We start from the raw sequence: 22,637 nt of genomic DNA, 5'->3' as shown, positions 1-22,637 counted from the left end.
TATGCAACTCATACTTACCTGGCAGGGGAGATACCATGATCACTAAGGTGGTTCTCCCAGGGTGAGGCTCATCCATTGCACTTCGGGTGTGCTGACCCCTGCGATTTCCCCAAATGCGGGAAACTCGACTGCATAATTTGTGGTAGTGGGGGACTGCGTTCGCGCTTTCCCCTGATTTACTCTGGTGAAAAACAGTGCTTATTATTCAATGCTGACTATTACTAGTCAGAGATACTTGCTAGATCGATCGATCGAGCGAGCCAGCCATCAATTGACCTCTGGGTGGCCAAGAGGATTGGATACTCCTCTCTCCCTTATCAGCTGCCTTTGGTTTTGTGGCTTTCCTATGTGATGCTTTATCTCAATGTTAGTGCAGAGTGTAACGTAAAGTGTAGGACCTGTGCCTTTGCTGTACTATGTTGTGCTACTTTGAGCCTGTGTCAAAGATATTGATTGATTGGGCTGGTTGACGGTATACTGTATGCTTGTGATTTGACCACTGATTGTTAACAAAGCTGCTTTCAATCCAAAAAGGTGGATGCAGACAGGTGATCTTTGGCCTGCTTCGGACCAAAAACCAGGAAAAATCCTCAGCGACTTAGTAGGGCCTCTTGTGAGGGGAGCCTGTCTGGCAGGCGCTATGCAACTCATACTTACCTGGCAGGGGAGATACCATGATCATTAAGGTGGTTCTCCCAGGGTGAGGCTCATCCATTGCACTTCGGGTGTGCTGACCCCTGCGATTTCCCCAAATGCGGGAAACTCGACTGCATAATTTGTGGTAGTGGGGGACTGCGTTTGCGCTTTCCCCTGATTTACTCTGGTGAAAAACAGTGCTTATTATTCAATGCTGACTATTACTAGTCAGAGATACTTGCTAGATCGAGCGAGCCAGCCATCAATTGACCTCTGGGTGGCCAAGAGGATTGGATACTCCTCTCTCCCTTATCAGCTGCCTTTGGTTTTGTGGCTTTCCTATGTGATGCTTTATCTCAATGTTAGTGCAGAGTGTAACGTAAAGTGTAGGACCTGTGCCTTTGCTGTACTATGTTGTGCTACTTTGAGCCTGTGTCAAAGATATTGATTGATTGGGCTGGTTGACGGTATACTGTATGCTTGTGATTTGACCACTGATTGTTAACAAAGCTGCTTTCAATCCAAAAAGGTGGATGCAGACAGGTGATCTTTGGCCTGCTTCGGACCAAAAACCAGGAAAAATCCTCAGCGACTTAGTAGGGCCTCTTGTGAGGGGAGCCTGTCTGGCAGGCGCTATGCAACTCATACTTACCTGGCAGGGGAGATACCATGATCACTAAGGTGGTTCTCCCAGGGTGAGGCTCATCCATTGCACTTCGGGTGTGCTGACCCCTGCGATTTCCCCAAATGCGGGAAACTCGACTGCATAATTTGTGGTAGTGGGGGACTGCGTTCGCGCTTTCCCCTGATTTACTCTGGTGAAAAACAGTGCTTATTATTCAATGCTGACTATTACTAGTCAGAGATACTTGCTAGATCGATCGATCGAGCGAGCCAGCCATCAATTGACCTCTGGGTGGCCAAGAGGATTGGATACTCCTCTCTCCCTTATCAGCTGCCTTTGGTTTTGTGGCTTTCCTATGTGATGCTTTATCTCAATGTTAGTGCAGAGTGTAACGTAAAGTGTAGGACCTGTGCCTTTGCTGTACTATGTTGTGCTACTTTGAGCCTGTGTCAAAGATATTGATTGATTGGGCTGGTTGACGGTATACTGTATGCTTGTGATTTGACCACTGATTGTTAACAAAGCTGCTTTCAATCCAAAAAGGTGGATGCAGACAGGTGATCTTTGGCCTGCTTCGGACCAAAAACCAGGAAAAATCCTCAGCGACTTAGTAGGGCCTCTTGTGAGGGGAGCCTGTCTGGCAGGCGCTATGCAACTCATACTTACCTGGCAGGGGAGATACCATGATCATTAAGGTGGTTCTCCCAGGGTGAGGCTCAGCCATTGCACTTCGGGTGTGCTGACCCCTGCGATTTCCCCAAATGCGGGAAACTCGACTGCATAATTTGTGGTAGTGGGGGACTGCGTTTGCGCTTTCCCCTGATTTACTCTGGTGAAAAACAGTGCTTATTATTCAATGCTGACTATTACTAGTCAGAGATACTTGCTAGATCGATCGATCGAGCGAGCCAGCCATCAATTGACCTCTGGGTGGCCAAGAGGATTGGATACTCCTCTCTCCCTTATCAGCTGCCTTTGGTTTTGTGGCTTTCCTATGTGATGCTTTATCTCAATGTTAGTGCAGAGTGTAACGTAAAGTGTAGGACCTGTGCCTTTGCTGTACTATGTTGTGCTACTTTGAGCCTGTGTCAAAGATATTGATTGATTGGGCTGGTTGACGGTATACTGTATGCTTGTGATTTGACCACTGATTGTTAACAAAGCTGCTTTCAATCCAAAAAGGTGGATGCAGACAGGTGATCTTTGGCCTGCTTCGGACCAAAAACCAGGAAAAATCCTCAGCGACTTAGTAGGGCCTCTTGTGAGGGGAGCCTGTCTGGCAGGCGCTATGCAACTCATACTTACCTGGCAGGGGAGATACCATGATCATTAAGGTGGTTCTCCCAGGGTGAGGCTCATCCATTGCACTTCGGGTGTGCTGACCCCTGCGATTTCCCCAAATGCGGGAAACTCGACTGCATAATTTGTGGTAGTGGGGGACTGCGTTCGCGCTTTCCCCTGATTTACTCTGGTGAAAAACAGTGCTTATTATTCAATGCTGACTGTTACTAGTCAGAGGTACTTGTATGCTTGTGATTTAACCACCGATTGTCAACAAAGCTGTTTTTCAATCCAAAATGTGGTACATTATCTCTTTATATTTAGCTGTATACGCAGCCTTTGTCTCCCCCTCGTGGATGAACAACAGTGTGATCAGTGAAGTTTCTTTTTCTGCTGGGCTTCGAGAAGTCAGGGCATGGCGAGCCTTTCCCTAACCTAACCTATCCTTCCTCTCTGTCTCACAGGTGACGGCATGCAAATGTGGGGACTGCTTCATCGGCACGGCAATGCTCTGACCAGAAGCCGCCGCCCCATATGCTAATACCCTGGTTGCTGTGCATCTTGGAAGTGCTTAGACTTGAGCCTGTGTCTTATGGAATTTGGGGTGCCTGCACACCCCTGGCTCCGTACAATGAGGTGCATCCGTTTTTTGGCGCAGTTGGATCCAGACAGGTGATCTTTGGCCTGCTTCGGACCAAAAACCAGGAAAAATCCTCAGCGACTTAGTAGGGCCTCTTGTGAGGGGAGCCTTTCTGGCAGGCGCTATGCAACTCATACTTACCTGGCAGGGGAGATACCATGATCACTAAGGTGGTTCTCCCAGGGTGAGGCTCATCCATTGCACTTCGGGTGTGCTGACCCCTGCGATTTCCCCAAATGCGGGAAACTCGACTGCATAATTTGTGGTAGTGGGGGACTGCGTTTGCGCTTTCCCCTGATTTACTCTGGTGAAAAACAGTGCTTATTATTCAATGCTGACTATTACTAGTCAGAGATACTTGCTAGATCGAGCGAGCCAGCCATCAATTGACCTCTGGGTGGCCAAGAGGATTGGATACTCCTCTCTCCCTTATCAGCTGCCTTTGGTTTTGTGGCTTTCCTATGTGATGCTTTATCTCAATGTTAGTGCAGAGTGTAACGTAAAGTGTAGGACCTGTGCCTTTGCTGTACTATGTTGTGCTACTTTGAGCCTGTGTCAAAGATATTGATTGATTGGGCTGGTTGACGGTATACTGTATGCTTGTGATTTGACCACTGATTGTTAACAAAGCTGCTTTCAATCCAAAAAGGTGGATGCAGACAGGTGATCTTTGGCCTGCTTCGGACCAAAAACCAGGAAAAATCCTCAGCGACTTAGTAGGGCCTCTTGTGAGGGGAGCCTGTCTGGCAGGCGCTATGCAACTCATACTTACCTGGCAGGGGAGATACCATGATCATTAAGGTGGTTCTCCCAGGGTGAGGCTCATCCATTGCACTTCGGGTGTGCTGACCCCTGCGATTTCCCCAAATGCGGGAAACTCGACTGCATAATTTGTGGTAGTGGGGGACTGCGTTCGCGCTTTCCCCTGATTTACTCTGGTGAAAAACAGTGCTTATTATTCAATGCTGACTGTTACTAGTCAGAGGTACTTGTATGCTTGTGATTTAACCACCGATTGTCAACAAAGCTGTTTTTCAATCCAAAATGTGGTACATTATCTCTTTATATTTAGCTGTATACGCAGCCTTTGTCTCCCCCTCGTGGATGAACAACAGTGTGATCAGTGAAGTTTCTTTTTCTGCTGGGCTTCGAGAAGTCAGGGCATGGCGAGCCTTTCCCTAACCTAACCTATCCTTCCTCTCTGTCTCACAGGTGACGGCATGCAAATGTGGGGACTGCTTCATCGGCACGGCAATGCTCTGACCAGAAGCCGCCGCCCCATATGCTAATACCCTGGTTGCTGTGCATCTTGGAAGTGCTTAGACTTGAGCCTGTGTCTTATGGAATTTGGGGTGCCTGCACACCCCTGGCTCCGTACAATGAGGTGCATCCGTTTTTTGGCGCAGTTGGATCCAGACAGGTGATCTTTGGCCTGCTTCGGACCAAAAACCAGGAAAAATCCTCAGCGACTTAGTAGGGCCTCTTGTGAGGGGAGCCTTTCTGGCAGGCGCTATGCAACTCATACTTACCTGGCAGGGGAGATACCATGATCACTAAGGTGGTTCTCCCAGGGTGAGGCTCATCCATTGCACTTCGGGTGTGCTGACCCCTGCGATTTCCCCAAATGCGGGAAACTCGACTGCATAATTTGTGGTAGTGGGGGACTGCGTTCGCGCTTTCCCCTGATTTACTCTGGTGAAAAACAGTGCTTATTATTCAATGCTGACTATTACTAGTCAGAGATACTTGCTAGATCGATCGATCGAGCGAGCCAGCCATCAATTGACCTCTGGGTGGCCAAGAGGATTGGATACTCCTCTCTCCCTTATCAGCTGCCTTTGGTTTTGTGGCTTTCCTATGTGATGCTTTATCTCAATGTTAGTGCAGAGTGTAACGTAAAGTGTAGGACCTGTGCCTTTGCTGTACTATGTTGTGCTACTTTGAGCCTGTGTCAAAGATATTGATTGATTGGGCTGGTTGACGGTATACTGTATGCTTGTGATTTGACCACTGATTGTTAACAAAGCTGCTTTCAATCCAAAAAGGTGGATGCAGACAGGTGATCTTTGGCCTGCTTCGGACCAAAAACCAGGAAAAATCCTCAGCGACTTAGTAGGGCCTCTTGTGAGGGGAGCCTGTCTGGCAGGCGCTATGCAACTCATACTTACCTGGCAGGGGAGATACCATGATCATTAAGGTGGTTCTCCCAGGGTGAGGCTCATCCATTGCACTTCGGGTGTGCTGACCCCTGCGATTTCCCCAAATGCGGGAAACTCGACTGCATAATTTGTGGTAGTGGGGGACTGCGTTTGCGCTTTCCCCTGATTTACTCTGGTGAAAAACAGTGCTTATTATTCAATGCTGACTATTACTAGTCAGAGATACTTGCTAGATCGAGCGAGCCAGCCATCAATTGACCTCTGGGTGGCCAAGAGGATTGGATACTCCTCTCTCCCTTATCAGCTGCCTTTGGTTTTGTGGCTTTCCTATGTGATGCTTTATCTCAATGTTAGTGCAGAGTGTAACGTAAAGTGTAGGACCTGTGCCTTTGCTGTACTATGTTGTGCTACTTTGAGCCTGTGTCAAAGATATTGATTGATTGGGCTGGTTGACGGTATACTGTATGCTTGTGATTTGACCACTGATTGTTAACAAAGCTGCTTTCAATCCAAAAAGGTGGATGCAGACAGGTGATCTTTGGCCTGCTTCGGACCAAAAACCAGGAAAAATCCTCAGCGACTTAGTAGGGCCTCTTGTGAGGGGAGCCTGTCTGGCAGGCGCTATGCAACTCATACTTACCTGGCAGGGGAGATACCATGATCACTAAGGTGGTTCTCCCAGGGTGAGGCTCATCCATTGCACTTCGGGTGTGCTGACCCCTGCGATTTCCCCAAATGCGGGAAACTCGACTGCATAATTTGTGGTAGTGGGGGACTGCGTTCGCGCTTTCCCCTGATTTACTCTGGTGAAAAACAGTGCTTATTATTCAATGCTGACTATTACTAGTCAGAGATACTTGCTAGATCGATCGATCGAGCGAGCCAGCCATCAATTGACCTCTGGGTGGCCAAGAGGATTGGATACTCCTCTCTCCCTTATCAGCTGCCTTTGGTTTTGTGGCTTTCCTATGTGATGCTTTATCTCAATGTTAGTGCAGAGTGTAACGTAAAGTGTAGGACCTGTGCCTTTGCTGTACTATGTTGTGCTACTTTGAGCCTGTGTCAAAGATATTGATTGATTGGGCTGGTTGACGGTATACTGTATGCTTGTGATTTGACCACTGATTGTTAACAAAGCTGCTTTCAATCCAAAAAGGTGGATGCAGACAGGTGATCTTTGGCCTGCTTCGGACCAAAAACCAGGAAAAATCCTCAGCGACTTAGTAGGGCCTCTTGTGAGGGGAGCCTGTCTGGCAGGCGCTATGCAACTCATACTTACCTGGCAGGGGAGATACCATGATCATTAAGGTGGTTCTCCCAGGGTGAGGCTCAGCCATTGCACTTCGGGTGTGCTGACCCCTGCGATTTCCCCAAATGCGGGAAACTCGACTGCATAATTTGTGGTAGTGGGGGACTGCGTTTGCGCTTTCCCCTGATTTACTCTGGTGAAAAACAGTGCTTATTATTCAATGCTGACTATTACTAGTCAGAGATACTTGCTAGATCGATCGATCGATCGAGCGAGCCAGCCATCAATTGACCTCTGGGTGGCCAAGAGGATTGGATACTCCTCTCTCCCTTATCAGCTGCCTTTGGTTTTGTGGCTTTCCTATGTGATGCTTTATCTCAATGTTAGTGCAGAGTGTAACGTAAAGTGTAGGACCTGTGCCTTTGCTGTACTATGTTGTGCTACTTTGAGCCTGTGTCAAAGATATTGATTGATTGGGCTGGTTGACGGTATACTGTATGCTTGTGATTTGACCACTGATTGTTAACAAAGCTGCTTTCAATCCAAAAAGGTGGATGCAGACAGGTGATCTTTGGCCTGCTTCGGACCAAAAACCAGGAAAAATCCTCAGCGACTTAGTAGGGCCTCTTGTGAGGGGAGCCTGTCTGGCAGGCGCTATGCAACTCATACTTACCTGGCAGGGGAGATACCATGATCATTAAGGTGGTTCTCCCAGGGTGAGGCTCATCCATTGCACTTCGGGTGTGCTGACCCCTGCGATTTCCCCAAATGCGGGAAACTCGACTGCATAATTTGTGGTAGTGGGGGACTGCGTTTGCGCTTTCCCCTGATTTACTCTGGTGAAAAACAGTGCTTATTATTCAATGCTGACTATTACTAGTCAGAGATACTTGCTAGATCGAGCGAGCCAGCCATCAATTGACCTCTGGGTGGCCAAGAGGATTGGATACTCCTCTCTCCCTTATCAGCTGCCTTTGGTTTTGTGGCTTTCCTATGTGATGCTTTATCTCAATGTTAGTGCAGAGTGTAACGTAAAGTGTAGGACCTGTGCCTTTGCTGTACTATGTTGTGCTACTTTGAGCCTGTGTCAAAGATATTGATTGATTGGGCTGGTTGACGGTATACTGTATGCTTGTGATTTGACCACTGATTGTTAACAAAGCTGCTTTCAATCCAAAAAGGTGGATGCAGACAGGTGATCTTTGGCCTGCTTCGGACCAAAAACCAGGAAAAATCCTCAGCGACTTAGTAGGGCCTCTTGTGAGGGGAGCCTGTCTGGCAGGCGCTATGCAACTCATACTTACCTGGCAGGGGAGATACCATGATCACTAAGGTGGTTCTCCCAGGGTGAGGCTCATCCATTGCACTTCGGGTGTGCTGACCCCTGCGATTTCCCCAAATGCGGGAAACTCGACTGCATAATTTGTGGTAGTGGGGGACTGCGTTCGCGCTTTCCCCTGATTTACTCTGGTGAAAAACAGTGCTTATTATTCAATGCTGACTATTACTAGTCAGAGATACTTGCTAGATCGATCGATCGAGCGAGCCAGCCATCAATTGACCTCTGGGTGGCCAAGAGGATTGGATACTCCTCTCTCCCTTATCAGCTGCCTTTGGTTTTGTGGCTTTCCTATGTGATGCTTTATCTCAATGTTAGTGCAGAGTGTAACGTAAAGTGTAGGACCTGTGCCTTTGCTGTACTATGTTGTGCTACTTTGAGCCTGTGTCAAAGATATTGATTGATTGGGCTGGTTGACGGTATACTGTATGCTTGTGATTTGACCACTGATTGTTAACAAAGCTGCTTTCAATCCAAAAAGGTGGATGCAGACAGGTGATCTTTGGCCTGCTTCGGACCAAAAACCAGGAAAAATCCTCAGCGACTTAGTAGGGCCTCTTGTGAGGGGAGCCTGTCTGGCAGGCGCTATGCAACTCATACTTACCTGGCAGGGGAGATACCATGATCATTAAGGTGGTTCTCCCAGGGTGAGGCTCAGCCATTGCACTTCGGGTGTGCTGACCCCTGCGATTTCCCCAAATGCGGGAAACTCGACTGCATAATTTGTGGTAGTGGGGGACTGCGTTTGCGCTTTCCCCTGATTTACTCTGGTGAAAAACAGTGCTTATTATTCAATGCTGACTATTACTAGTCAGAGATACTTGCTAGATCGATCGATCGAGCGAGCCAGCCATCAATTGACCTCTGGGTGGCCAAGAGGATTGGATACTCCTCTCTCCCTTATCAGCTGCCTTTGGTTTTGTGGCTTTCCTATGTGATGCTTTATCTCAATGTTAGTGCAGAGTGTAACGTAAAGTGTAGGACCTGTGCCTTTGCTGTACTATGTTGTGCTACTTTGAGCCTGTGTCAAAGATATTGATTGATTGGGCTGGTTGACGGTATACTGTATGCTTGTGATTTGACCACTGATTGTTAACAAAGCTGCTTTCAATCCAAAAAGGTGGATGCAGACAGGTGATCTTTGGCCTGCTTCGGACCAAAAACCAGGAAAAATCCTCAGCGACTTAGTAGGGCCTCTTGTGAGGGGAGCCTGTCTGGCAGGCGCTATGCAACTCATACTTACCTGGCAGGGGAGATACCATGATCATTAAGGTGGTTCTCCCAGGGTGAGGCTCATCCATTGCACTTCGGGTGTGCTGACCCCTGCGATTTCCCCAAATGCGGGAAACTCGACTGCATAATTTGTGGTAGTGGGGGACTGCGTTCGCGCTTTCCCCTGATTTACTCTGGTGAAAAACAGTGCTTATTATTCAATGCTGACTGTTACTAGTCAGAGGTACTTGTATGCTTGTGATTTAACCACCGATTGTCAACAAAGCTGTTTTTCAATCCAAAATGTGGTACATTATCTCTTTATATTTAGCTGTATACGCAGCCTTTGTCTCCCCCTCGTGGATGAACAACAGTGTGATCAGTGAAGTTTCTTTTTCTGCTGGGCTTCGAGAAGTCAGGGCATGGCGAGCCTTTCCCTAACCTAACCTATCCTTCCTCTCTGTCTCACAGGTGACGGCATGCAAATGTGGGGACTGCTTCATCGGCACGGCAATGCTCTGACCAGAAGCCGCCGCCCCATATGCTAATACCCTGGTTGCTGTGCATCTTGGAAGTGCTTAGACTTGAGCCTGTGTCTTATGGAATTTGGGGTGCCTGCACACCCCTGGCTCCGTACAATGAGGTGCATCCGTTTTTTGGCGCAGTTGGATCCAGACAGGTGATCTTTGGCCTGCTTCGGACCAAAAACCAGGAAAAATCCTCAGCGACTTAGTAGGGCCTCTTGTGAGGGGAGCCTTTCTGGCAGGCGCTATGCAACTCATACTTACCTGGCAGGGGAGATACCATGATCACTAAGGTGGTTCTCCCAGGGTGAGGCTCATCCATTGCACTTCGGGTGTGCTGACCCCTGCGATTTCCCCAAATGCGGGAAACTCGACTGCATAATTTGTGGTAGTGGGGGACTGCGTTTGCGCTTTCCCCTGATTTACTCTGGTGAAAAACAGTGCTTATTATTCAATGCTGACTATTACTAGTCAGAGATACTTGCTAGATCGAGCGAGCCAGCCATCAATTGACCTCTGGGTGGCCAAGAGGATTGGATACTCCTCTCTCCCTTATCAGCTGCCTTTGGTTTTGTGGCTTTCCTATGTGATGCTTTATCTCAATGTTAGTGCAGAGTGTAACGTAAAGTGTAGGACCTGTGCCTTTGCTGTACTATGTTGTGCTACTTTGAGCCTGTGTCAAAGATATTGATTGATTGGGCTGGTTGACGGTATACTGTATGCTTGTGATTTGACCACTGATTGTTAACAAAGCTGCTTTCAATCCAAAAAGGTGGATGCAGACAGGTGATCTTTGGCCTGCTTCGGACCAAAAACCAGGAAAAATCCTCAGCGACTTAGTAGGGCCTCTTGTGAGGGGAGCCTGTCTGGCAGGCGCTATGCAACTCATACTTACCTGGCAGGGGAGATACCATGATCATTAAGGTGGTTCTCCCAGGGTGAGGCTCATCCATTGCACTTCGGGTGTGCTGACCCCTGCGATTTCCCCAAATGCGGGAAACTCGACTGCATAATTTGTGGTAGTGGGGGACTGCGTTCGCGCTTTCCCCTGATTTACTCTGGTGAAAAACAGTGCTTATTATTCAATGCTGACTGTTACTAGTCAGAGGTACTTGTATGCTTGTGATTTAACCACCGATTGTCAACAAAGCTGTTTTTCAATCCAAAATGTGGTACATTATCTCTTTATATTTAGCTGTATACGCAGCCTTTGTCTCCCCCTCGTGGATGAACAACAGTGTGATCAGTGAAGTTTCTTTTTCTGCTGGGCTTCGAGAAGTCAGGGCATGGCGAGCCTTTCCCTAACCTAACCTATCCTTCCTCTCTGTCTCACAGGTGACGGCATGCAAATGTGGGGACTGCTTCATCGGCACGGCAATGCTCTGACCAGAAGCCGCCGCCCCATATGCTAATACCCTGGTTGCTGTGCATCTTGGAAGTGCTTAGACTTGAGCCTGTGTCTTATGGAATTTGGGGTGCCTGCACACCCCTGGCTCCGTACAATGAGGTGCATCCGTTTTTTGGCGCAGTTGGATCCAGACAGGTGATCTTTGGCCTGCTTCGGACCAAAAACCAGGAAAAATCCTCAGCGACTTAGTAGGGCCTCTTGTGAGGGGAGCCTTTCTGGCAGGCGCTATGCAACTCATACTTACCTGGCAGGGGAGATACCATGATCACTAAGGTGGTTCTCCCAGGGTGAGGCTCATCCATTGCACTTCGGGTGTGCTGACCCCTGCGATTTCCCCAAATGCGGGAAACTCGACTGCATAATTTGTGGTAGTGGGGGACTGCGTTCGCGCTTTCCCCTGATTTACTCTGGTGAAAAACAGTGCTTATTATTCAATGCTGACTATTACTAGTCAGAGATACTTGCTAGATCGATCGATCGAGCGAGCCAGCCATCAATTGACCTCTGGGTGGCCAAGAGGATTGGATACTCCTCTCTCCCTTATCAGCTGCCTTTGGTTTTGTGGCTTTCCTATGTGATGCTTTATCTCAATGTTAGTGCAGAGTGTAACGTAAAGTGTAGGACCTGTGCCTTTGCTGTACTATGTTGTGCTACTTTGAGCCTGTGTCAAAGATATTGATTGATTGGGCTGGTTGACGGTATACTGTATGCTTGTGATTTGACCACTGATTGTTAACAAAGCTGCTTTCAATCCAAAAAGGTGGATGCAGACAGGTGATCTTTGGCCTGCTTCGGACCAAAAACCAGGAAAAATCCTCAGCGACTTAGTAGGGCCTCTTGTGAGGGGAGCCTGTCTGGCAGGCGCTATGCAACTCATACTTACCTGGCAGGGGAGATACCATGATCATTAAGGTGGTTCTCCCAGGGTGAGGCTCATCCATTGCACTTCGGGTGTGCTGACCCCTGCGATTTCCCCAAATGCGGGAAACTCGACTGCATAATTTGTGGTAGTGGGGGACTGCGTTTGCGCTTTCCCCTGATTTACTCTGGTGAAAAACAGTGCTTATTATTCAATGCTGACTATTACTAGTCAGAGATACTTGCTAGATCGAGCGAGCCAGCCATCAATTGACCTCTGGGTGGCCAAGAGGATTGGATACTCCTCTCTCCCTTATCAGCTGCCTTTGGTTTTGTGGCTTTCCTATGTGATGCTTTATCTCAATGTTAGTGCAGAGTGTAACGTAAAGTGTAGGACCTGTGCCTTTGCTGTACTATGTTGTGCTACTTTGAGCCTGTGTCAAAGATATTGATTGATTGGGCTGGTTGACGGTATACTGTATGCTTGTGATTTGACCACTGATTGTTAACAAAGCTGCTTTCAATCCAAAAAGGTGGATGCAGACAGGTGATCTTTGGCCTGCTTCGGACCAAAAACCAGGAAAAATCCTCAGCGACTTAGTAGGGCCTCTTGTGAGGGGAGCCTGTCTGGCAGGCGCTATGCAACTCATACTTACCTGGCAGGGGAGATACCATGATCACTAAGGTGGTTCTCCCAGGGTGAGGCTCATCCATTGCACTTCGGGTGTGCTGACCCCTGCGATTTCCCCAAATGCGGGAAACTCGACTGCATAATTTGTGGTAGTGGGGGACTGCGTTCGCGCTTTCCCCTGATTTACTCTGGTGAAAAACAGTGCTTATTATTCAATGCTGACTATTACTAGTCAGAGATACTTGCTAGATCGATCGATCGAGCGAGCCAGCCATCAATTGACCTCTGGGTGGCCAAGAGGATTGGATACTCCTCTCTCCCTTATCAGCTGCCTTTGGTTTTGTGGCTTTCCTATGTGATGCTTTATCTCAATGTTAGTGCAGAGTGTAACGTAAAGTGTAGGACCTGTGCCTTTGCTGTACTATGTTGTGCTACTTTGAGCCTGTGTCAAAGATATTGATTGATTGGGCTGGTTGACGGTATACTGTATGCTTGTGATTTGACCACTGATTGTTAACAAAGCTGCTTTCAATCCAAAAAGGTGGATGCAGACAGGTGATCTTTGGCCTGCTTCGGACCAAAAACCAGGAAAAATCCTCAGCGACTTAGTAGGGCCTCTTGTGAGGGGAGCCTGTCTGGCAGGCGCTATGCAACTCATACTTACCTGGCAGGGGAGATACCATGATCATTAAGGTGGTTCTCCCAGGGTGAGGCTCATCCATTGCACTTCGGGTGTGCTGACCCCTGCGATTTCCCCAAATGCGGGAAACTCGACTGCATAATTTGTGGTAGTGGGGGACTGCGTTTGCGCTTTCCCCTGATTTACTCTGGTGAAAAACAGTGCTTATTATTCAATGCTGACTATTACTAGTCAGAGATACTTGCTAGATCGAGCGAGCCAGCCATCAATTGACCTCTGGGTGGCCAAGAGGATTGGATACTCCTCTCTCCCTTATCAGCTGCCTTTGGTTTTGTGGCTTTCCTATGTGATGCTTTATCTCAATGTTAGTGCAGAGTGTAACGTAAAGTGTAGGACCTGTGCCTTTGCTGTACTATGTTGTGCTACTTTGAGCCTGTGTCAAAGATATTGATTGATTGGGCTGGTTGACGGTATACTGTATGCTTGTGATTTGACCACTGATTGTTAACAAAGCTGCTTTCAATCCAAAAAGGTGGATGCAGACAGGTGATCTTTGGCCTGCTTCGGACCAAAAACCAGGAAAAATCCTCAGCGACTTAGTAGGGCCTCTTGTGAGGGGAGCCTGTCTGGCAGGCGCTATGCAACTCATACTTACCTGGCAGGGGAGATACCATGATCACTAAGGTGGTTCTCCCAGGGTGAGGCTCATCCATTGCACTTCGGGTGTGCTGACCCCTGCGATTTCCCCAAATGCGGGAAACTCGACTGCATAATTTGTGGTAGTGGGGGACTGCGTTCGCGCTTTCCCCTGATTTACTCTGGTGAAAAACAGTGCTTATTATTCAATGCTGACTATTACTAGTCAGAGATACTTGCTAGATCGATCGATCGAGCGAGCCAGCCATCAATTGACCTCTGGGTGGCCAAGAGGATTGGATACTCCTCTCTCCCTTATCAGCTGCCTTTGGTTTTGTGGCTTTCCTATGTGATGCTTTATCTCAATGTTAGTGCAGAGTGTAACGTAAAGTGTAGGACCTGTGCCTTTGCTGTACTATGTTGTGCTACTTTGAGCCTGTGTCAAAGATATTGATTGATTGGGCTGGTTGACGGTATACTGTATGCTTGTGATTTGACCACTGATTGTTAACAAAGCTGCTTTCAATCCAAAAAGGTGGATGCAGACAGGTGATCTTTGGCCTGCTTCGGACCAAAAACCAGGAAAAATCCTCAGCGACTTAGTAGGGCCTCTTGTGAGGGGAGCCTGTCTGGCAGGCGCTATGCAACTCATACTTACCTGGCAGGGGAGATACCATGATCATTAAGGTGGTTCTCCCAGGGTGAGGCTCAGCCATTGCACTTCGGGTGTGCTGACCCCTGCGATTTCCCCAAATGCGGGAAACTCGACTGCATAATTTGTGGTAGTGGGGGACTGCGTTTGCGCTTTCCCCTGATTTACTCTGGTGAAAAACAGTGCTTATTATTCAATGCTGACTATTACTAGTCAGAGATACTTGCTAGATCGATCGATCGATCGAGCGAGCCAGCCATCAATTGACCTCTGGGTGGCCAAGAGGATTGGATACTCCTCTCTCCCTTATCAGCTGCCTTTGGTTTTGTGGCTTTCCTATGTGATGCTTTATCTCAATGTTAGTGCAGAGTGTAACGTAAAGTGTAGGACCTGTGCCTTTGCTGTACTATGTTGTGCTACTTTGAGCCTGTGTCAAAGATATTGATTGATTGGGCTGGTTGACGGTATACTGTATGCTTGTGATTTGACCACTGATTGTTAACAAAGCTGCTTTCAATCCAAAAAGGTGGATGCAGACAGGTGATCTTTGGCCTGCTTCGGACCAAAAACCAGGAAAAATCCTCAGCGACTTAGTAGGGCCTCTTGTGAGGGGAGCCTGTCTGGCAGGCGCTATGCAACTCATACTTACCTGGCAGGGGAGATACCATGATCATTAAGGTGGTTCTCCCAGGGTGAGGCTCATCCATTGCACTTCGGGTGTGCTGACCCCTGCGATTTCCCCAAATGCGGGAAACTCGACTGCATAATTTGTGGTAGTGGGGGACTGCGTTTGCGCTTTCCCCTGATTTACTCTGGTGAAAAACAGTGCTTATTATTCAATGCTGACTATTACTAGTCAGAGATACTTGCTAGATCGAGCGAGCCAGCCATCAATTGACCTCTGGGTGGCCAAGAGGATTGGATACTCCTCTCTCCCTTATCAGCTGCCTTTGGTTTTGTGGCTTTCCTATGTGATGCTTTATCTCAATGTTAGTGCAGAGTGTAACGTAAAGTGTAGGACCTGTGCCTTTGCTGTACTATGTTGTGCTACTTTGAGCCTGTGTCAAAGATATTGATTGATTGGGCTGGTTGACGGTATACTGTATGCTTGTGATTTGACCACTGATTGTTAACAAAGCTGCTTTCAATCCAAAAAGGTGGATGCAGACAGGTGATCTTTGGCCTGCTTCGGACCAAAAACCAGGAAAAATCCTCAGCGACTTAGTAGGGCCTCTTGTGAGGGGAGCCTGTCTGGCAGGCGCTATGCAACTCATACTTACCTGGCAGGGGAGATACCATGATCACTAAGGTGGTTCTCCCAGGGTGAGGCTCATCCATTGCACTTCGGGTGTGCTGACCCCTGCGATTTCCCCAAATGCGGGAAACTCGACTGCATAATTTGTGGTAGTGGGGGACTGCGTTCGCGCTTTCCCCTGATTTACTCTGGTGAAAAACAGTGCTTATTATTCAATGCTGACTATTACTAGTCAGAGATACTTGCTAGATCGATCGATCGAGCGAGCCAGCCATCAATTGACCTCTGGGTGGCCAAGAGGATTGGATACTCCTCTCTCCCTTATCAGCTGCCTTTGGTTTTGTGGCTTTCCTATGTGATGCTTTATCTCAATGTTAGTGCAGAGTGTAACGTAAAGTGTAGGACCTGTGCCTTTGCTGTACTATGTTGTGCTACTTTGAGCCTGTGTCAAAGATATTGATTGATTGGGCTGGTTGACGGTATACTGTATGCTTGTGATTTGACCACTGATTGTTAACAAAGCTGCTTTCAATCCAAAAAGGTGGATGCAGACAGGTGATCTTTGGCCTGCTTCGGACCAAAAACCAGGAAAAATCCTCAGCGACTTAGTAGGGCCTCTTGTGAGGGGAGCCTGTCTGGCAGGCGCTATGCAACTCATACTTACCTGGCAGGGGAGATACCATGATCATTAAGGTGGTTCTCCCAGGGTGAGGCTCAGCCATTGCACTTCGGGTGTGCTGACCCCTGCGATTTCCCCAAATGCGGGAAACTCGACTGCATAATTTGTGGTAGTGGGGGACTGCGTTTGCGCTTTCCCCTGATTTACTCTGGTGAAAAACAGTGCTTATTATTCAATGCTGACTATTACTAGTCAGAGATACTTGCTAGATCGATCGATCGAGCGAGCCAGCCATCAATTGACCTCTGGGTGGCCAAGAGGATTGGATACTCCTCTCTCCCTTATCAGCTGCCTTTGGTTTTGTGGCTTTCCTATGTGATGCTTTATCTCAATGTTAGTGCAGAGTGTAACGTAAAGTGTAGGACCTGTGCCTTTGCTGTACTATGTTGTGCTACTTTGAGCCTGTGTCAAAGATATTGATTGATTGGGCTGGTTGACGGTATACTGTATGCTTGTGATTTGACCACTGATTGTTAACAAAGCTGCTTTCAATCCAAAAAGGTGGATGCAGACAGGTGATCTTTGGCCTGCTTCGGACCAAAAACCAGGAAAAATCCTCAGCGACTTAGTAGGGCCTCTTGTGAGGGGAGCCTGTCTGGCAGGCGCTATGCAACTCATACTTACCTGGCAGGGGAGATACCATGATCATTAAGGTGGTTCTCCCAGGGTGAGGCTCATCCATTGCACTTCGGGTGTGCTGACCCCTGCGATTTCCCCAAATGCGGGAAACTCGACTGCATAATTTGTGGTAGTGGGGGACTGCGTTCGCGCTTTCCCCTGATTTACTCTGGTGAAAAACAGTGCTTATTATTCAATGCTGACTGTTACTAGTCAGAGGTACTTGTATGCTTGTGATTTAACCACCGATTGTCAACAAAGCTGTTTTTCAATCCAAAATGTGGTACATTATCTCTTTATATTTAGCTGTATACGCAGCCTTTGTCTCCCCCTCGTGGATGAACAACAGTGTGATCAGTGAAGTTTCTTTTTCTGCTGGGCTTCGAGAAGTCAGGGCATGGCGAGCCTTTCCCTAACCTAACCTATCCTTCCTCTCTGTCTCACAGGTGACGGCATGCAAATGTGGGGACTGCTTCATCGGCACGGCAATGCTCTGACCAGAAGCCGCCGCCCCATATGCTAATACCCTGGTTGCTGTGCATCTTGGAAGTGCTTAGACTTGAGCCTGTGTCTTATGGAATTTGGGGTGCCTGCACACCCCTGGCTCCGTACAATGAGGTGCATCCGTTTTTTGGCGCAGTTGGATCCAGACAGGTGATCTTTGGCCTGCTTCGGACCAAAAACCAGGAAAAATCCTCAGCGACTTAGTAGGGCCTCTTGTGAGGGGAGCCTTTCTGGCAGGCGCTATGCAACTCATACTTACCTGGCAGGGGAGATACCATGATCACTAAGGTGGTTCTCCCAGGGTGAGGCTCATCCATTGCACTTCGGGTGTGCTGACCCCTGCGATTTCCCCAAATGCGGGAAACTCGACTGCATAATTTGTGGTAGTGGGGGACTGCGTTTGCGCTTTCCCCTGATTTACTCTGGTGAAAAACAGTGCTTATTATTCAATGCTGACTATTACTAGTCAGAGATACTTGCTAGATCGAGCGAGCCAGCCATCAATTGACCTCTGGGTGGCCAAGAGGATTGGATACTCCTCTCTCCCTTATCAGCTGCCTTTGGTTTTGTGGCTTTCCTATGTGATGCTTTATCTCAATGTTAGTGCAGAGTGTAACGTAAAGTGTAGGACCTGTGCCTTTGCTGTACTATGTTGTGCTACTTTGAGCCTGTGTCAAAGATATTGATTGATTGGGCTGGTTGACGGTATACTGTATGCTTGTGATTTGACCACTGATTGTTAACAAAGCTGCTTTCAATCCAAAAAGGTGGATGCAGACAGGTGATCTTTGGCCTGCTTCGGACCAAAAACCAGGAAAAATCCTCAGCGACTTAGTAGGGCCTCTTGTGAGGGGAGCCTGTCTGGCAGGCGCTATGCAACTCATACTTACCTGGCAGGGGAGATACCATGATCATTAAGGTGGTTCTCCCAGGGTGAGGCTCATCCATTGCACTTCGGGTGTGCTGACCCCTGCGATTTCCCCAAATGCGGGAAACTCGACTGCATAATTTGTGGTAGTGGGGGACTGCGTTCGCGCTTTCCCCTGATTTACTCTGGTGAAAAACAGTGCTTATTATTCAATGCTGACTGTTACTAGTCAGAGGTACTTGTATGCTTGTGATTTAACCACCGATTGTCAACAAAGCTGTTTTTCAATCCAAAATGTGGTACATTATCTCTTTATATTTAGCTGTATACGCAGCCTTTGTCTCCCCCTCGTGGATGAACAACAGTGTGATCAGTGAAGTTTCTTTTTCTGCTGGGCTTCGAGAAGTCAGGGCATGGCGAGCCTTTCCCTAACCTAACCTATCCTTCCTCTCTGTCTCACAGGTGACGGCATGCAAATGTGGGGACTGCTTCATCGGCACGGCAATGCTCTGACCAGAAGCCGCCGCCCCATATGCTAATACCCTGGTTGCTGTGCATCTTGGAAGTGCTTAGACTTGAGCCTGTGTCTTATGGAATTTGGGGTGCCTGCACACCCCTGGCTCCGTACAATGAGGTGCATCCGTTTTTTGGCGCAGTTGGATCCAGACAGGTGATCTTTGGCCTGCTTCGGACCAAAAACCAGGAAAAATCCTCAGCGACTTAGTAGGGCCTCTTGTGAGGGGAGCCTTTCTGGCAGGCGCTATGCAACTCATACTTACCTGGCAGGGGAGATACCATGATCACTAAGGTGGTTCTCCCAGGGTGAGGCTCATCCATTGCACTTCGGGTGTGCTGACCCCTGCGATTTCCCCAAATGCGGGAAACTCGACTGCATAATTTGTGGTAGTGGGGGACTGCGTTCGCGCTTTCCCCTGATTTACTCTGGTGAAAAACAGTGCTTATTATTCAATGCTGACTATTACTAGTCAGAGATACTTGCTAGATCGATCGATCGAGCGAGCCAGCCATCAATTGACCTCTGGGTGGCCAAGAGGATTGGATACTCCTCTCTCCCTTATCAGCTGCCTTTGGTTTTGTGGCTTTCCTATGTGATGCTTTATCTCAATGTTAGTGCAGAGTGTAACGTAAAGTGTAGGACCTGTGCCTTTGCTGTACTATGTTGTGCTACTTTGAGCCTGTGTCAAAGATATTGATTGATTGGGCTGGTTGACGGTATACTGTATGCTTGTGATTTGACCACTGATTGTTAACAAAGCTGCTTTCAATCCAAAAAGGTGGATGCAGACAGGTGATCTTTGGCCTGCTTCGGACCAAAAACCAGGAAAAATCCTCAGCGACTTAGTAGGGCCTCTTGTGAGGGGAGCCTGTCTGGCAGGCGCTATGCAACTCATACTTACCTGGCAGGGGAGATACCATGATCATTAAGGTGGTTCTCCCAGGGTGAGGCTCATCCATTGCACTTCGGGTGTGCTGACCCCTGCGATTTCCCCAAATGCGGGAAACTCGACTGCATATTTGTGGTAGTGGGGGACTGCGTTTGCGCTTTCCCCTGATTTACTCTGGTGAAAAACAGTGCTTATTATTCAATGCTGACTATTACTAGTCAGAGATACTTGCTAGATCGAGCGAGCCAGCCATCAATTGACCTCTGGGTGGCCAAGAGGATTGGATACTCCTCTCTCCCTTATCAGCTGCCTTTGGTTTTGTGGCTTTCCTATGTGATGCTTTATCTCAATGTTAGTGCAGAGTGTAACGTAAAGTGTAGGACCTGTGCCTTTGCTGTACTATGTTGTGCTACTTTGAGCCTGTGTCAAAGATATTGATTGATTGGGCTGGTTGACGGTATACTGTATGCTTGTGATTTGACCACTGATTGTTAACAAAGCTGCTTTCAATCCAAAAAGGTGGATGCAGACAGGTGATCTTTGGCCTGCTTCGGACCAAAAACCAGGAAAAATCCTCAGCGACTTAGTAGGGCCTCTTGTGAGGGGAGCCTGTCTGGCAGGCGCTATGCAACTCATACTTACCTGGCAGGGGAGATACCATGATCACTAAGGTGGTTCTCCCAGGGTGAGGCTCATCCATTGCACTTCGGGTGTGCTGACCCCTGCGATTTCCCCAAATGCGGGAACTCGACTGCATAATTTGTGGTAGTGGGGGACTGCGTTCGCGCTTTCCCCTGATTTACTCTGGTGAAAAACAGTGCTTATTATTCAATGCTGACTATTACTAGTCAGAGATACTTGCTAGATCGATCGATCGAGCGAGCCAGCCATCAATTGACCTCTGGGTGGCCAAGAGGATTGGATACTCCTCTCTCCCTTATCAGCTGCCTTTGGTTTTGTGGCTTTCCTATGTGATGCTTTATCTCAATGTTAGTGCAGAGTGTAACGTAAAGTGTAGGACCTGTGCCTTTGCTGTACTATGTTGTGCTACTTTGAGCCTGTGTCAAAGATATTGATTGATTGGGCTGGTTGACGGTATACTGTATGCTTGTGATTTGACCACTGATTGTTAACAAAGCTGCTTTCAATCCAAAAAGGTGGATGCAGACAGGTGATCTTTGGCCTGCTTCGGACCAAAAACCAGGAAAAATCCTCAGCGACTTAGTAGGGCCTCTTGTGAGGGGAGCCTGTCTGGCAGGCGCTATGCAACTCATACTTACCTGGCAGGGGAGATACCATGATCATTAAGGTGGTTCTCCCAGGGTGAGGCTCATCCATTGCACTTCGGGTGTGCTGACCCCTGCGATTTCCCCAAATGCGGGAAACTCGACTGCATAATTTGTGGTAGTGGGGGACTGCGTTTGCGCTTTCCCCTGATTTACTCTGGTGAAAAACAGTGCTTATTATTCAATGCTGACTATTACTAGTCAGAGATACTTGCTAGATCGAGCGAGCCAGCCATCAATTGACCTCTGGGTGGCCAAGAGGATTGGATACTCCTCTCTCCCTTATCAGCTGCCTTTGGTTTTGTGGCTTTCCTATGTGATGCTTTATCTCAATGTTAGTGCAGAGTGTAACGTAAAGTGTAGGACCTGTGCCTTTGCTGTACTATGTTGTGCTACTTTGAGCCTGTGTCAAAGATATTGATTGATTGGGCTGGTTGACGGTATACTGTATGCTTGTGATTTGACCACTGATTGTTAACAAAGCTGCTTTCAAATCCAAAAAGGTGGATGCAGACAGGTGATCTTTGGCCTGCTTCGGACCAAAAACCAGGAAAAATCCTCAGCGACTTAGTAGGGCCTCTTGTGAGGGGAGCCTGTCTGGCAGGCGCTATGCAACTCATACTTACCTGGCAGGGGAGATACCATGATCATTAAGGTGGTTCTCCCAGGGTGAGGCTCAGCCATTGCACTTCGGGTGTGCTGACCCCTGCGATTTCCCCAAATGCGGGAAACTCGACTGCATAATTTGTGGTAGTGGGGGACTGCGTTTGCGCTTTCCCCTGATTTACTCTGGTGAAAAACAGTGCTTATTATTCAATGCTGACTATTACTAGTCAGAGATACTTGCTAGATCGAGCGAGCCAGCCATCAATTGACCTCTGGGTGGCCAAGAGGATTGGATACTCCTCTCTCCCTTATCAGCTGCCTTTGGTTTTGTGGCTTTCCTATGTGATGCTTTATCTCAATGTTAGTGCAGAGTGTAACGTAAAGTGTAGGACCTGTGCCTTTGCTGTACTATGTTGTGCTACTTTGAGCCTGTGTCAAAGATATTGATTGATTGGGCTGGTTGACGGTATACTGTATGCTTGTGATTTGACCACTGATTGTTAACAAAGCTGCTTTCAATCCAAAAAGGTGGATGCAGACAGGTGATCTTTGGCCTGCTTCGGACCAAAAACCAGGAAAAATCCTCAGCGACTTAGTAGGGCCTCTTGTGAGGGGAGCCTGTCTGGCAGGCGCTATGCAACTCATACTTACCTGGCAGGGGAGATACCATGATCACTAAGGTGGTTCTCCCAGGGTGAGGCTCATCCATTGCACTTCGGGTGTGCTGACCCCTGCGATTTCCCCAAATGCGGGAAACTCGACTGCATAATTTGTGGTAGTGGGGACTGCGTTCGCGCTTTCCCCTGATTTACTCTGGTGAAAAACAGTGCTTATTATTCAATGCTGACTATTACTAGTCAGAGATACTTGCTAGATCGATCGATCGAGCGAGCCAGCCATCAATTGACCTCTGGGTGGCCAAGAG

At 48.0% G+C, this 22,637-nt stretch overlaps 35 non-coding genes across 35 annotated transcripts; all 35 read left to right on the top strand.

Moving 5' to 3' along the window:
• Positions 1-10: 10 nt before the first annotated feature.
• On the top strand, positions 11-174 carry LOC142710883 (U1 spliceosomal RNA). The gene has a single exon (XR_012869863.1). It is a non-coding gene; the product is annotated as a U1 spliceosomal RNA (small nuclear RNA).
• Positions 175-649: 475 nt separating this feature from the next.
• LOC142710778 (U1 spliceosomal RNA) lies at positions 650-813 on the top strand. Its single transcript, XR_012869769.1, has one exon. It is a non-coding gene; the product is annotated as a U1 spliceosomal RNA (small nuclear RNA).
• Positions 814-1,280: 467 nt separating this feature from the next.
• Positions 1,281-1,444, top strand: LOC142710882 (U1 spliceosomal RNA). The gene has a single exon (XR_012869862.1). It is a non-coding gene; the product is annotated as a U1 spliceosomal RNA (small nuclear RNA).
• Positions 1,445-1,919: 475 nt separating this feature from the next.
• On the top strand, positions 1,920-2,083 carry LOC142710817 (U1 spliceosomal RNA). Its single transcript, XR_012869804.1, has one exon. It is a non-coding gene; the product is annotated as a U1 spliceosomal RNA (small nuclear RNA).
• Positions 2,084-2,558: 475 nt separating this feature from the next.
• On the top strand, positions 2,559-2,722 carry LOC142710711 (U1 spliceosomal RNA). The gene has a single exon (XR_012869708.1). It is a non-coding gene; the product is annotated as a U1 spliceosomal RNA (small nuclear RNA).
• Positions 2,723-3,315: 593 nt separating this feature from the next.
• On the top strand, positions 3,316-3,479 carry LOC142710804 (U1 spliceosomal RNA). Its single transcript, XR_012869792.1, has one exon. It is a non-coding gene; the product is annotated as a U1 spliceosomal RNA (small nuclear RNA).
• A 467-nt stretch (positions 3,480-3,946) lies between these two features.
• LOC142710899 (U1 spliceosomal RNA) lies at positions 3,947-4,110 on the top strand. Its single transcript, XR_012869877.1, has one exon. It is a non-coding gene; the product is annotated as a U1 spliceosomal RNA (small nuclear RNA).
• Positions 4,111-4,703: 593 nt separating this feature from the next.
• Positions 4,704-4,867, top strand: LOC142710881 (U1 spliceosomal RNA). The gene has a single exon (XR_012869861.1). It is a non-coding gene; the product is annotated as a U1 spliceosomal RNA (small nuclear RNA).
• Positions 4,868-5,342: 475 nt separating this feature from the next.
• Positions 5,343-5,506, top strand: LOC142710777 (U1 spliceosomal RNA). The gene has a single exon (XR_012869768.1). It is a non-coding gene; the product is annotated as a U1 spliceosomal RNA (small nuclear RNA).
• Positions 5,507-5,973: 467 nt separating this feature from the next.
• Positions 5,974-6,137, top strand: LOC142710880 (U1 spliceosomal RNA). The gene has a single exon (XR_012869860.1). It is a non-coding gene; the product is annotated as a U1 spliceosomal RNA (small nuclear RNA).
• Positions 6,138-6,612: 475 nt separating this feature from the next.
• Positions 6,613-6,776, top strand: LOC142710816 (U1 spliceosomal RNA). Its single transcript, XR_012869803.1, has one exon. It is a non-coding gene; the product is annotated as a U1 spliceosomal RNA (small nuclear RNA).
• Positions 6,777-7,255: 479 nt separating this feature from the next.
• On the top strand, positions 7,256-7,419 carry LOC142710776 (U1 spliceosomal RNA). Its single transcript, XR_012869767.1, has one exon. It is a non-coding gene; the product is annotated as a U1 spliceosomal RNA (small nuclear RNA).
• Positions 7,420-7,886: 467 nt separating this feature from the next.
• On the top strand, positions 7,887-8,050 carry LOC142710879 (U1 spliceosomal RNA). The gene has a single exon (XR_012869859.1). It is a non-coding gene; the product is annotated as a U1 spliceosomal RNA (small nuclear RNA).
• A 475-nt stretch (positions 8,051-8,525) lies between these two features.
• On the top strand, positions 8,526-8,689 carry LOC142710815 (U1 spliceosomal RNA). Its single transcript, XR_012869802.1, has one exon. It is a non-coding gene; the product is annotated as a U1 spliceosomal RNA (small nuclear RNA).
• Positions 8,690-9,164: 475 nt separating this feature from the next.
• LOC142710887 (U1 spliceosomal RNA) lies at positions 9,165-9,328 on the top strand. The gene has a single exon (XR_012869866.1). It is a non-coding gene; the product is annotated as a U1 spliceosomal RNA (small nuclear RNA).
• A 593-nt stretch (positions 9,329-9,921) lies between these two features.
• On the top strand, positions 9,922-10,085 carry LOC142710803 (U1 spliceosomal RNA). Its single transcript, XR_012869791.1, has one exon. It is a non-coding gene; the product is annotated as a U1 spliceosomal RNA (small nuclear RNA).
• Positions 10,086-10,552: 467 nt separating this feature from the next.
• LOC142710874 (U1 spliceosomal RNA) lies at positions 10,553-10,716 on the top strand. The gene has a single exon (XR_012869855.1). It is a non-coding gene; the product is annotated as a U1 spliceosomal RNA (small nuclear RNA).
• A 593-nt stretch (positions 10,717-11,309) lies between these two features.
• On the top strand, positions 11,310-11,473 carry LOC142710878 (U1 spliceosomal RNA). The gene has a single exon (XR_012869858.1). It is a non-coding gene; the product is annotated as a U1 spliceosomal RNA (small nuclear RNA).
• Positions 11,474-11,948: 475 nt separating this feature from the next.
• LOC142710774 (U1 spliceosomal RNA) lies at positions 11,949-12,112 on the top strand. Its single transcript, XR_012869766.1, has one exon. It is a non-coding gene; the product is annotated as a U1 spliceosomal RNA (small nuclear RNA).
• Positions 12,113-12,579: 467 nt separating this feature from the next.
• On the top strand, positions 12,580-12,743 carry LOC142710877 (U1 spliceosomal RNA). Its single transcript, XR_012869857.1, has one exon. It is a non-coding gene; the product is annotated as a U1 spliceosomal RNA (small nuclear RNA).
• A 475-nt stretch (positions 12,744-13,218) lies between these two features.
• LOC142710773 (U1 spliceosomal RNA) lies at positions 13,219-13,382 on the top strand. Its single transcript, XR_012869765.1, has one exon. It is a non-coding gene; the product is annotated as a U1 spliceosomal RNA (small nuclear RNA).
• A 467-nt stretch (positions 13,383-13,849) lies between these two features.
• On the top strand, positions 13,850-14,013 carry LOC142710876 (U1 spliceosomal RNA). Its single transcript, XR_012869856.1, has one exon. It is a non-coding gene; the product is annotated as a U1 spliceosomal RNA (small nuclear RNA).
• Positions 14,014-14,488: 475 nt separating this feature from the next.
• LOC142710814 (U1 spliceosomal RNA) lies at positions 14,489-14,652 on the top strand. Its single transcript, XR_012869801.1, has one exon. It is a non-coding gene; the product is annotated as a U1 spliceosomal RNA (small nuclear RNA).
• Positions 14,653-15,131: 479 nt separating this feature from the next.
• LOC142710772 (U1 spliceosomal RNA) lies at positions 15,132-15,295 on the top strand. The gene has a single exon (XR_012869764.1). It is a non-coding gene; the product is annotated as a U1 spliceosomal RNA (small nuclear RNA).
• A 467-nt stretch (positions 15,296-15,762) lies between these two features.
• On the top strand, positions 15,763-15,926 carry LOC142710873 (U1 spliceosomal RNA). Its single transcript, XR_012869854.1, has one exon. It is a non-coding gene; the product is annotated as a U1 spliceosomal RNA (small nuclear RNA).
• Positions 15,927-16,401: 475 nt separating this feature from the next.
• Positions 16,402-16,565, top strand: LOC142710813 (U1 spliceosomal RNA). Its single transcript, XR_012869800.1, has one exon. It is a non-coding gene; the product is annotated as a U1 spliceosomal RNA (small nuclear RNA).
• Positions 16,566-17,040: 475 nt separating this feature from the next.
• LOC142710827 (U1 spliceosomal RNA) lies at positions 17,041-17,204 on the top strand. Its single transcript, XR_012869813.1, has one exon. It is a non-coding gene; the product is annotated as a U1 spliceosomal RNA (small nuclear RNA).
• Positions 17,205-17,797: 593 nt separating this feature from the next.
• Positions 17,798-17,961, top strand: LOC142710802 (U1 spliceosomal RNA). Its single transcript, XR_012869790.1, has one exon. It is a non-coding gene; the product is annotated as a U1 spliceosomal RNA (small nuclear RNA).
• A 467-nt stretch (positions 17,962-18,428) lies between these two features.
• On the top strand, positions 18,429-18,592 carry LOC142710704 (U1 spliceosomal RNA). The gene has a single exon (XR_012869702.1). It is a non-coding gene; the product is annotated as a U1 spliceosomal RNA (small nuclear RNA).
• Positions 18,593-19,185: 593 nt separating this feature from the next.
• LOC142710872 (U1 spliceosomal RNA) lies at positions 19,186-19,349 on the top strand. Its single transcript, XR_012869853.1, has one exon. It is a non-coding gene; the product is annotated as a U1 spliceosomal RNA (small nuclear RNA).
• A 475-nt stretch (positions 19,350-19,824) lies between these two features.
• On the top strand, positions 19,825-19,987 carry LOC142710857 (U1 spliceosomal RNA). Its single transcript, XR_012869840.1, has one exon. It is a non-coding gene; the product is annotated as a U1 spliceosomal RNA (small nuclear RNA).
• Positions 19,988-20,454: 467 nt separating this feature from the next.
• Positions 20,455-20,617, top strand: LOC142710844 (U1 spliceosomal RNA). Its single transcript, XR_012869828.1, has one exon. It is a non-coding gene; the product is annotated as a U1 spliceosomal RNA (small nuclear RNA).
• A 475-nt stretch (positions 20,618-21,092) lies between these two features.
• LOC142710770 (U1 spliceosomal RNA) lies at positions 21,093-21,256 on the top strand. Its single transcript, XR_012869762.1, has one exon. It is a non-coding gene; the product is annotated as a U1 spliceosomal RNA (small nuclear RNA).
• A 468-nt stretch (positions 21,257-21,724) lies between these two features.
• LOC142710812 (U1 spliceosomal RNA) lies at positions 21,725-21,888 on the top strand. The gene has a single exon (XR_012869799.1). It is a non-coding gene; the product is annotated as a U1 spliceosomal RNA (small nuclear RNA).
• Positions 21,889-22,355: 467 nt separating this feature from the next.
• Positions 22,356-22,518, top strand: LOC142710845 (U1 spliceosomal RNA). The gene has a single exon (XR_012869829.1). It is a non-coding gene; the product is annotated as a U1 spliceosomal RNA (small nuclear RNA).
• Positions 22,519-22,637: the final 119 nt, after the last annotated feature.

This window comes from Rhinoderma darwinii, unplaced genomic scaffold (genome assembly GCF_050947455.1).
Source record: "Rhinoderma darwinii isolate aRhiDar2 unplaced genomic scaffold, aRhiDar2.hap1 Scaffold_4278, whole genome shotgun sequence".
Taxonomy (NCBI): domain Eukaryota; kingdom Metazoa; phylum Chordata; class Amphibia; order Anura; family Rhinodermatidae; genus Rhinoderma; species Rhinoderma darwinii.
This window is presented reverse-complemented; position numbering and strand designations above follow the sequence as displayed.